Source organism: Bos mutus, chromosome 1, assembly GCF_027580195.1.
Source record: "Bos mutus isolate GX-2022 chromosome 1, NWIPB_WYAK_1.1, whole genome shotgun sequence".
In the NCBI taxonomy this organism is placed as follows: Eukaryota; Metazoa; Chordata; class Mammalia; order Artiodactyla; family Bovidae; genus Bos; species Bos mutus.
Window position 1 is genome coordinate 44,256,784 of NC_091617.1, and position 12,558 is coordinate 44,269,341.

At 38.8% G+C, this 12,558-nt stretch overlaps 1 protein-coding gene across 30 annotated transcripts in view; it reads right to left on the minus strand.

Moving 5' to 3' along the window:
* ABI3BP (ABI family member 3 binding protein) overlaps positions 1 to 12,558 on the minus strand; it is a 301,574-nt gene that overhangs the window by 70,246 nt on the left and 218,770 nt on the right. The gene's annotated exons all lie outside the window — the stretch shown is intronic.

Genomic DNA, 12,558 nt, shown 5'->3' on the forward strand with positions numbered 1-12,558 from the left:
ATGAAATTAAAAGATGCTTGCTCCTTGGAAGGAAAACTATGACCAACCTAGATAGCATATTAAAAAGCAGAGATATTACTTTGCCAACAAATATCCATCTAGTCAAAGCTATAGTTTTTCCAGTAGTCATGTGTGGATGTGAGAGTTGGACTATAAAGAAAGCTGAGTGCCAAAGGATGCTTTTGAACTGAGGTGTTGAAGTCTCTTGAGAGTCCCTTGGACAGCAAGGGGATCCAACCAGTCTATCCAAAAGGAAATCAGTCGTGAATATTCATTGGAAGGACTGATGCTGAAGCTGAAACTCCAATACTTGGCCACCTGATGTGAAGAAGTGACTCACTGGAAAAGACCCTGATGCTGGGAAAGATTGATGTGGGAGGAGAAGGGACTAGAGGATGAGATGGTTGGATGGCATCACTGACTCGATGGACATGAGTTTGAGTAAGCTCCAGGAGCTGGTGATGGACAGGGAAGCCTGCTGTGCTACAATGCATGGGGTCACAAAGAATTGGACACAACTGAGTAACTGAACTGAGACTACAGCCTGCCAGGCTCCTCTGTCTAAGGAATTATCCAGGCAAGAAGACTGCAGTGGGTTGCTACTTCCTTTTCCAGTAAAGCTTTAGGGATGAATGTAAATGACCTCTGGGTCCTGTTCATCAAGGGAGGGTGAGAAAGATCAAATACTCATAATTCCCAGGAACCAACATGCCACCTTGTTACTTTCTGCTCTTGTTTCCAGGGCCTGACACAGTGAGAACCATTAATGATGGTCAGTCAGTCAGTCCAGTCGCTCAGTTGTGTCCGACTCTTTGCAACCCCATGAATCGCAGCACGCCAGGCCTCCCTGTCCATCACCAACTCCCGGGGTTCACTCAGACTCACGTCCATCGAGTCAGTGATGCCATTTCCATTTCTGACACAAACCAGTACTCTGTAAATGGGTGATTTTCTTTCTTTCTTCTTTCTTTATATATTTGGCCACATAGCATGCAGGATCTTAGTTCTTCAACCAGGGATTGAACACTAGTTCCCTGCAGTGGAAGGGTGGAATCTTAAGCATTGAACCACCAGGGAAGCTCCTCTATAAGCTTTTAAAGTGTGCATCCGTCCTGGAATGTGTCTATCCTCATCTTCCCTCCTCTGCCCGCCTCAACACACCACATTGCCTCCTGCCACCAACTTTCTTGGTAATGCTTTAGCTAAGACTGGAAAAAATTTTTGTGCAAACTTTGTAAGTAGATTACAGTTTCAGTGATTTTGTTCACATCTTGAGTGGGTATTTATGTAACCATAAATCAGCAAATGCCTTGCCTACCACATTAAAAAAAAATACACCTGCAAAACATATTATAATGTAGCTCATTTATAAACTTCCAATGTGAAGACTGATGAGCAGACTTTTGCCAAACTTCAGGCCAAAAATAGCAGACATGTTCTGAAATTCTCTGTAGGTTTAACATGGGACTTTCAACATGTAATAACAAGAGTGAACAGAGGAACTGATGTTATTTTAAAAAATCAGTTCTCACACACCCTAAAGTATGTGGTGATGACTTGCAAATGTTTTTCTTCAATTTTCTTTGAGAATGGTAGGGTTCCCTGTCAGTTGAATATACTTCAGCTCTCTTGTTAATTTCTTCAATGTTAGATTGTCTTTGCTTTAAGAAATATAAAGAATCATGGCTCTATTAGTATCATTCTAGAATATATATAAATTTTAAAACTTTAGAAAAGAAACTTTGACTAGAACACAGAAATAATCAGTACTACATTCATTCATTATTTCTAAGCCACAGGATCAGAATTTCTTTTTTTCTTTTTCTGTAGCCTTTATTTATATTTTGAAAGAACTTTTCATAAAGGAGTTGAAATATAACAGGTTTAGGCTGTGAATTACATATCTCATCACTAGATAATACAGGGCCTTGAGAAAACTGCTTGAGGGTTTCAATTTTAAACTAAAAAATAAAAGACAAAGACACATTGTGAGGATGTAATATTGTAAATATCATCTCGACATAGCTTTTGGTGACTGATAAAACTAATTTTAAAAGATAGCTTCATATCTAAAGAGTTTTATAAAATCGTTTAAAAAGAATACTAAAAATACTGACAAAGATAACATAAAAAATAGACAAACAGGGATTATAGGAGAAATACCTTTAAGGACCTTTGTTTTTCCCAGTGTTGGGGGAGGAAAAGAAGGGTACAAATTTCTCTGGGTGGTATAAAGATCAGGGGCTGAAATAAATAATCAAAATGCCCCCAGAGGGACTTCCCTGGTGGTCCAGTGGCTAGGATTTCATGATCCCAGAGCAGGGGGCCTGGGTTCTATCCCTGGTCCAGGAACTAGATCCCACATGCCGCAACTAAGACCCAGTACAGCCAAATTAAGGATTTAAAAAAAAAAAAAAAGTCCCCAGGATGCCTCTGGCCAATGGATTTCTACCATGGGTTGAGATAAGAGGAGCAACGGAGAGAAGCTTGAATATGTCAGGGTTTCAAATAGAGCTGCAGGCAATTGTCTCAGCTGACAAAGAAGCAGGAATGGCAGAGAGGGATGGTGCTGGAGACCCTACTAGCACATTCATGCTGTAGGTTTTAGGCATTAAGTTTCTTTGGAGCACTGGGGCCTTACTGCTGAGGGCCCGGAGACCAAAAAGCCACAAGGGACACGAATGGGTGAAGTGTGAAGATCAAGAGGAACAATTTCATTCTCACAGCATCTCTCAAGTTGCTGTGTGTCGTCTTGTGCATCTAATGCCTACTGTTAGAAACACAACATGCTAAAAACAATGCAATGGATCAACTTCCTCGTCCACAATGCTCAGGCACACGCCTATGAGGGTTGGGTCGAAGGGTGATCCAGGACACACAGGAGGGTGCTGTTACTAAAGCTTACCCTCTACCCCCAAGCAGGGTTACTGGCCTGGGTCATGTTGGAAATGCATTCCTGGTGAGCCCCCTTTAAAGGGCCTTGGCACAAGTCTAGAAAAGTGTGGATCCCAGGGCCACATAGGTTAAGTTAAGGATCCTCAGAACATAAGAAAATGATTAAAATGTAGTACGTTATATAAATATGTTAAGATAATTCATAGAATGGTATCAGATCTTGAATACACATCCAATCAACTGTGAAATTCATCTATAAAGCCAAGTTCTAGAAGGAATTGGATAAAAATATTGATATTCCCATTAAAGTAAGAGGAAGCAAAAACAAGAAAAGAACACGCCTATTATCTTTTATTTTCAATTTTGAAATTTACAAGGCTCTAAAAGCTGAAATCTTTTTCTCATTTGGCAATACAACCTGAAGAATATTTATCCCGCTTATTGTCAATACATATCTTGCTGTAAAAACGTCAATGTGTTTGATTATGAGAATCCAGATATCTTCTATTAAGCCAGACATTAAAGAGGTTTGCTGCTACTGCTGCTGCCAAGTCGCTTCAGTCGTGTCCGACTCTGTGTGACCCCATAGATGGCAGCCCACCAGGCTCCCCCATCCCTGGGATTCTCCAGGCAAGAACACTGGAGTGGGTTGCCATTTCCTTCTCCAATGCATGAAAGTGAAAAGTGAAAGTGAAGTCGCTCAGTCGTGTCCGACTCCTAGCGACCCCGTGGACTGCAGCCCACCAGGCTGCTCCGTCCATGGGATTTTCCAGGCAAGAGTACTGGAGTGGGGTGCCATTGCAATGTTACAAACATATAAAGATCAGGATGGGGTATGGATGCAATAGGATTGAACATCTGCTGTTAACCTCTGAAACTGATAATGAGGGTGTGGGAAGACTGCTGTTACACTAGGCTCCTTACTTCTGTGCATATTTTTTAAATAAATAAAAGTTAATAAACAGAAAGGTAATAAAGTAAATAATAAAATTAACATTTAAGCCATTATAAAAATGAAACAAATTCAAAAGACTTAGAAAATTTACAAGAACTGCCCTATACCATAGTGAGTATTCTCAGTCATGTTCATTTAGAATAAGTACTTCTCTACTTATTCTAAAATATATCCCTTAAAGGTAGATTTCTTTTATTGTCATTTCCTCTTATTGCTATATTTCTTCTCCCAATCCCTCCCTCCAGTATAACTGACAATTGAGTAAAATAAATTTGTCTTGCAGCTCTTTAAAATTTATTTGCTCTCATTTTGGGGGGCTTCCTTCCACATGCTAGAGGTAGAAATGGGCAAAAGAGGGCTATTAAGGGGAAAAAAAAAGAAAAGAAAAAAAAACAACATGAAAATCCTGGAAATCTGCAACTGGTTACAATCCAAGTAAGAAAGAAGTATATAAAAAGGAAAGGTGTCTGAGAGCATGAGGATGTGAGAAAAAGCTTTGTGTAGGCGAGTTGACTTCCCAAAAAGCAGAAAGAAGAAATAATATAAGGAAACCCCAGAGCAAACCTTCCTGGATGTTTTAATATTAATTCATATTTAAAAATGATTTTCTTGGAGGAGGAGCCAAGATGGCGGAGGAGTAGGACGGGGAGAACACTTTCTCCCCCACAAATTCATCAAAAGAGCATTTAAACGTCGAGTAAATTCCACAAAACAACTTCTGAATGCCGGCAGAGGACATCAGGCACCCAGAAAAGCAACCCAACTCTTCGAAAGGAGGTAGGAAAAAATATTAAAAACAAAAAAAAGAGACAAAAGAGGGAGGGACGGAGTTCCGTCCCGGGAAGGGAATCTTAAAAAGAGAGAAGTTTCCAAACATCAGGAAACCTTCTCACTGCCGAATCTGTGCCGAGCTTTGGAAGCACAGAGGGCAACATAACAGGGAGAAAAAAAATAAATAAACAATTTAAAACTCAGATTGCGAGCCCTACGGTAACTCCCCAGCAGAGAAGCAGCGCAGACGCCTGCATCCGCCATTAGCAAACCGGGCTGGGCAGGGAGGCGCGGCGTGGGCTGCATCGCTGAGAGTAAGAATCTGGCCTGAATACCCTGAGCGCTATCTGAGCGAAATAATTTGGGCTAGCAAACCAGACTGTGGGATACCTACCACGCCGGGGTGCCAGCCCTAACCTAAGACCGCCAGGCCCGCGCACAGAACAAAGGACTGAACAGAGATAGCCGGCTGCAGACCTTCCTCCGGTGACAGGCAGCCAGAGCCAGAAGGGGGCAATCGCAGCCCCAGAGAGACATTATCTATAAAATTGTAAGCAGGCTTTTTGCTAACTAAAACTTCTTGGGGTCTGGACGGTCAACATCTGCCTGAGAAGGTGCGCCGTTTTACATCCAGATAACTGAGTGGCGGGAGGCGATAAGTCGCAGCATTGGCGCCGCCTGGGAAAAGCAAATTGGCGCCGGACCTGGGAAGAGCACAAAACGCAGGCCCAACTGAGTCTGCGCCTCTGAGGACTACCCCGAGTGCCTGAACCTGAGCGGCTTGGACCTGGGAGGTGCATGCAGCCCAGGGCCAGCCTCGGATTGTTCCCGCGGAACAACCTAGAGTCCGAGCAGTGTGGACAGGGAGGCTACACGCGCTGTGAGCGGGCAGACCCAGGGTGGCTGAGGCACTGCGAGCCCACGCCAGTGTTATTTGTTTGCAGCATCCCTCCCTCCCTCCCCACAGCGCGACTGAACAAGTAAGTCTAAAAAAAAAAAAAGTGTCCTCCACCGTGCCCTTTGAGTCAGGGCGAAACCAGATACTGAAGAGACTAGCAAACAGAAGAAGATATAACAGAGGGAAACGCCTTGGAAGCTACAGGCAATAGATCAAAACCCTGTGGTTACTACGGACTACATAGGAAGGGGCCTATAGATCTTGAGAAATATAAATCTGACCAAGGAACTAGCCAAAATGAACTGAACCCACAACACCCACAAAAAAAAAAAAAAAAAAAAGTCCTAGATATATTTTTATTATTTTTTACGATCATTCTTTCTTTTTTTTTAAAAAAAAAAAAATATATTTTAAGTCCTCTATTGTTCCTTTAATTTTCACTTTTATAACCTATTACTTTGAAAAAAAAAAAAAAAAAAAGACCCTATTTTTTTCTTCTTCAGCAAACTTCATATATATATATTTTATAATTTTTTGACCTTGTTTTTTTGTTTTTTTTTTTTTTTTTTTCTTTTTTTTTAACATTGTATTTTTGAAATTCCAAACTCTACTCTAGATTTTTAATTTTCGCTTTTTGGTATATGTTATCAATTTTGTACCTATAGTTTTTTTTTATATAATTTCTGTGACTTTTTTTTTTTTCTTCTTCTCTTTTTTTTCTCTTCTTCTTTTATATAACATTGTATATCTGAAATTCCAAACTTTACTCTAGATTTTTAATTTATGCTTTTTGGTATTTGATATCAATTTTGTACCTGTATTTTCTTTATAATTTTTGTGACATTGTTCGTATTTGTTTGTTTGTTTTCTCTCTTTATTTTTCTTCTTCTTTTTTTTTTTTTTAACATTGTATTTTTGAAATTCCAAACTCTACTCTAGATTTTTAATTTTTGCTTTCTGGTATTAGTTATCAATTTTGTACCTGTACTTACTTTATAATTTTCATGACCTTGTTTGTTTTGTTTGTTTGTTTTTTTCTCTCTTTCTTTTCCTTCTTCTTTCTTTAACATCGTATTTTTGAAATTCCAAACTCTACTTTTTCTTTTAATTTTCGCTTTCTGGTATTAGTTATCAATTTTGTACCTGTACTTTCTTTATAATTTTCATGACCTTGTTTGTTTTTGTTTGTTCGCTCTTTCTCTCTTTCTTTTCCTTCTTCTTTTCTTTAACATCGTATTTTTGAAATTCCAAACTCTACTCTAGATTTTTAATTTTTGCTTTTATGTATTTGTTACCAATTTTGTACCTTTAAGGACCCAATCTTCAGGACCCATTTTTCACTAGGGAGTGAGATTACTGGCTTGACTGCTCTCTCTCCCTTTGGACCCTCCTTTTTTTCTCCACCAGGTCGCCTGTGTCTCCTCCCTAACCCCTCTCTACTCTACCCAACTCTGTGAATTTCTGTGTGTTCCAGACGGTGGAGAACACTTAGGAACTGATTACTGGCTGGATCTGTCTCCCTCCTTTCATTCCCCCTTTATCCTTCTGGCCACCTCTGTTACCTTCCTCCTTCTTCTCTTCTCTGTATAACCCCCGTGAACATCCATCTGAGTGGTCCAGTTGTGGAGTGCACATAAGGAAGTGACTACTGGCTAGCCCACTCTCTCCACTATTGATTCACCTCATCTCATTTGGGTCACCTCTAACTCCCTCCTCCCTCTTCTCTTCTCCATGTAACCCTGTGAACCTCTCTGAGTGACCCTCACTGTAGAGAAACTTATCATCTTTAATGTAGATGTTTTATCAATGGTGCTGTATAGAAGGAGAAGTTTTGAAACTACTGTAAAAAATAAGACCGATAATCGGAAGCAGGAGACTTAAGTCCAAACCCTGACTCCAGGGAACTCCTGACTCCAAGGAACATTCATTCACAGGAGCTCATCAAATGCCTCCATACCGACACTGAAACCAAGCACCACACAAGGGCCAATAAGTTCCAGGGCAAGACATACCAAGCAAATTCTCCAGCAACAAAGGAACACAGCCCTGAGCTTTCAAGATACAGGCTGCCCAAAGTCACCCCAAAACTATAGACATCTCATAACTCATTACTGGACATTTCATTGCACTCCAGAGAGAAGAAATACAGCTCCACCCACCAGAACACCGACACAAGCTTCCCTAACCAGGAAACCTTGACAAGCCACCTGTACAAATCCACACACAGTGAGGAAACGCCATAATAAAGAGAACTCCACAAACTGCCAGAATACAGAAAGGACACCCCAAACTCAGCAATTTAAACAAGATGAAGAGACAGAGGAATACTCAGCAGATAAAGGAACAGGATAAATGCCCACCAAACCAAACAAAAGAGGAAGAGATAGGGAATCTACCAGATAAAGAATTCCGAATAATGATAGTGAAATTGATCCAAAATCTTGAAACTAAAATGGAATCACAGATAAATAGCCTGGAGACAAGGATTGAGAAGATGCAAGAAAGGTTTAACAAGGACCTAGAAGAAATAAAAAGAGTCAATATATAATGAATAATGCAATAAGTGAAATTAAAAACACTCTGGAGGCAAATAAATAGTAGAATAACAGAGGCAGAAGACAGGATTAGTGAATTAGAAGATAGAATGGTAGAAATAAATGAATCAGAGAGGATAAAAGAAAAACGAATTAAAAGAAATGAGGACAATCTCAGAGACCTCCAGGACAATATTAAACGCTACAACATTGAATCATAGGGGTTCCAGAAGAAGAAGACAAAAAGAAAGACCATGAGAAAATACTTGAGGAGATAATAGTGGAAAACTTCCTAAAATGGGGAAGGAAATAATCACCCAAGTCCAAGAAACCCAGAGAGTACCAAACAGGATAAACCCAAGGAGAAACACCCCAAGACACATATTAATCAAATTAACAAAGATCAAACACAAAGAACAAATATTAAAAGCAGCAAGGGAAAACAACAAATAACACACAAGGGAATTCCCATAAGGATAACAGCTGATCTTTCAATAGAAACTCTTCAAGCCAGGAGGGAATGGCAAGACATACTTAAAATGATGAAAGAAAATAACCTACAGCCCAGATTATTATTGTACCCAGCAAGGATCTCATTCAAGTATGAAGGAGAAATCAAAAGCTTTTCAGACAAGCAAAAGCTGAGAGAATTCTGCACCACCAAACCAGCTCTCCAACAAATACTAAAGGATATTCTCTAGACAGGAAACACAAAAACGGTGTATAAACTCAAACCAAAACAATAAAGTAAATGGCAACGGGAACATACTTATCAGTAATTACCTTAAATGTAAATGGGTTGAATGCCCCAACCAAAAGACAAAGACTGGCTGAATGGATACAAAAACAAGACCCTACATATGTTGTCTACAAGAGACCCACCTCAAAACAGGGGACACATACAGACTGAAAGTGAAGGGCTGGAAAAAGATTTTCCATGCAAATAGGGACCAAAAGAAAGCAGGAGTAGCAATACTCATATCAGATAAAATAGACTTTAAAACAAAGGCTGTGAAAAGAGACAAAGAAGGTCACTACATAATGATCAAAGGATCAATCCAAGAAGAAGATATAACAATTATAAATATATATGCACCCAACACGGGAGCACCACAGTACGTAAGACAAATGCTAACAAGTATGAAAGGAGAAATTAACAATAACACAATAATAGTGGGAGACTTTAATACCCCACTTACACCTATGGATAGATCAACTAAACAGAAAATTAACAAGGAAACACAAACTTTAAACGATACAATAGACCAGTTAGACCTAATTGATATCTATAGGACATTTCATCCCAAAACAATGAATTTCACCTTTTTCTCAAGCGCATGGGAACCTTCTCCAGGATAGATCACATCCTGGGCCATAAAGCTAGCCTTGGTAAATTCAAAAGATAGAAATCATTCCAAGCATTTTTTCTGACCACAATGCAGTAAGATTAGATCTCAATTACAGGAGAAAAACTATTAAAAATTCCAACATATGGAGGCTGAACAACACGCTGCTGAATAACCAACAAATCACAGAAGAAATCAAAAAGAAATCAAAATTTGCATAGAAACGAATGAAAATGAAAACACAACAACCCAAAACCTGTGGGACACGGTAAAAGCAGTCCTAAGGGGAAAGTTCATAGCAATACAGGCACACCTCAAGAAACAAGAAAAAGTCAAATAAATAACCTAACTCTACATCTAAAGCAACTAGAAAAGGAAGAAATGAAGAACCCCAGGGTTAGTAGAAGGAAAGAAATCTTAAAAATTAGAGCAGAAATAAATGCAAAAGAAACAAAAGAGACCATAGCAAAAATCAACAAAACCAAAAGCTGGTTCTTTGAAAGGATAAATAAAATTGACAAACCATTAGCCAGACTCATCAAGAAACAAAGGGAGAAAAATCAAATCAACAAAATTAGAAACGAAATGGAGAGATCACAACAGACAACACAGAAATACAAAGGATCATAAGAGACTACTATCAACAATTATATGCCAATAAAATGGACAACGTGGAAGAAATGGACAAATTCTTAGAAAAGTACAACTTTCCAAAACTGGACCAGGAAGAAATAGAAAATCTTAACAGACCCATCACAAGCATGGAAATTGAAACTGTAATCAAAAATCTTCCAGCAAACAAAAGCCCGGTCCAGACGGCTTCACAGCTGAATTCTACCAAAAATTTAAAGAAGAGCTAACACCTATCCTGCTCAAACTCTTCCAGAAAATTGCAGAGGAAGGTAAACTTCCAAACTCATTCTATGAGGCCACCATCACCCTAATACCAAAACCTGACAAAGATCCCACAAAAAGAAAAACTACAGGCCAATATCACTGATGAACATAGATGCAAAAATCCTTAACAAAATTCTAGCAATCAGAATCCAACAACACATTAAAAAGATCATACACCATGATCAAGTGGGCTTTATCCCAGGGATGCAAGGATTCTTCAATATCCGCAAATCAATCAATGTAATACACCACATTAACAAATTGAAAAATAAAAACTATATGATTATCTCAATAGATGCAGAGAAAGCCTTTGACAAAATTCAACATCCATTTATGATAAAAACTCTCCAGAAAGCAGGAATAGAAGGAACATACCTCAACATAATAAAAGCTATATATGACAAACCCACTGCAAACATTATCCTCAATGGTGAAAAATTGAAAGCATTTCCTCTAAAGTCAGGAACAAGACAAGGGTGCCCACTTTCACCATTATTATTCAACATAGTTTTGGAAGTTTTGGCCACAGCAATCAGAGCAGAAAAAGAAATAAAAGGAATCCAAATTGGAAAAGAAGAAGTAAAACTCTCACTATTTGCAGATGACATGATCCTGTACATAGAAAACCCTAAAGAGTCCACCAGAAAATTACTAGAAATAATCAATGACTACAGTAAAGTTGCAGGATATAAAATCAACACACAGAAATCCCTTGCATTCCTATACACTAATAATGAGAAAACAGAAAGAGAAATTAAGGAAACAATTCCATTCACCATTGCAACAGAAAGAATAAAATACTTAGGAATATATCTACCTAAAGAAACTAAATACCTATATATAGAAAACTATAAAACACTGGTGAAAGAAATCAAAGAGGACACTAATAGATGGAGAAATATACCATGTTCATGGATTGGAAGAATCAATATAGTGAAAATGAGTAAACTACCCAAAGCAGTTTATAGATTCAACGCAATCCCTATCAAGCTACCAACAATATTCTTCACAGAGCTAGAACAAATAATTTCACAATTTGTATGGAAATACAAAAACCTCGAATAGCCAAAGCGATCTTGAGAAAGAAGAATGGAACTGGAGGAATCAACCTACCTGACTTCAGGCTCTACTACAAAGCCACAGTTATCAAGACAGTATGGTACTGGCACAAAGACAGAAATATTGATCAATGGAATAAAATAGAAAGCCCAGAGATAAATCCACGCACATATGGACACCTTATCTTCGACAAAGGAGGCAAGAATATACAATGGATTAAAGACAATCTCTTTAACAAGTGGTGCTGGGAAATCTGGTCAACCACTTGTAAAAGAATGAAACTGGACCACTTTCTAACACCATTCACAAAAATAAACTCAAAATGGATTAAAGATCTAAACGTAAGACCAGAAACTATAAAACTCCTAGAGGAGAACATAGGCAAAACACTCTCCAACATACATCACAGCAGGATCCTCTATGACCCACCTCCCAGAATATTGGAAATAAAAGCAAAAATACACAAATGGGACCTAATTAACCTTAAAAGCTTCTGCACATCAAAGGAAACTATTAGCAAGGTGAAAAGACAGCCTTCAGAATGGGAGAAAATAATAGCAAATGAAGCAACGGACAAACAACTAATCTCAAAAATATACAAGCAACTCCTACAGCTCAACTCAAGAAAAAATAAACGACCCAATCAAAAAATGGGCCAAAGAACTAAATAGACATTTCTCCAAAAAGACATACAGATGGCTAACAAACACATGAAAAGATGCTCAACATCACTCATTATCAGAGAAATGCAAATCAAAACCACTATGAGGTACCATTTCACACCAGTCAGAATGGCTGTGATCCAAAAGTCTACAAATAATAAATGCTGGAGAGGGTGTGGAGAAAAGGGAACCCTCTTACACTGTTGGTGGGAATGCAAACTAGTACAGCCACTATGGAGAACAGTGTGGAGATTCCTTAAAAACTGGAAATAGAACTGCCTTATGATCCAGCAACCCCACTGCTGGGCATACACACTGGGGAAACCAGAAGGGAAAGAGACACGTGTACCCCAATGTTCATCGCAGCACTGTTTATAATAGCCAAGACATGGAAGCAACCTAGATGTCCATCAGCAGATGAATGGATAAGAAAGCTGTGGTACATATACACAATGGAGTATTACTCAGCCATTAAAAAGAATACTTTTGAATCAGTTCTAATGAGGTGGATGAAACTGGAGCCTATTATACAGAGTGAAGT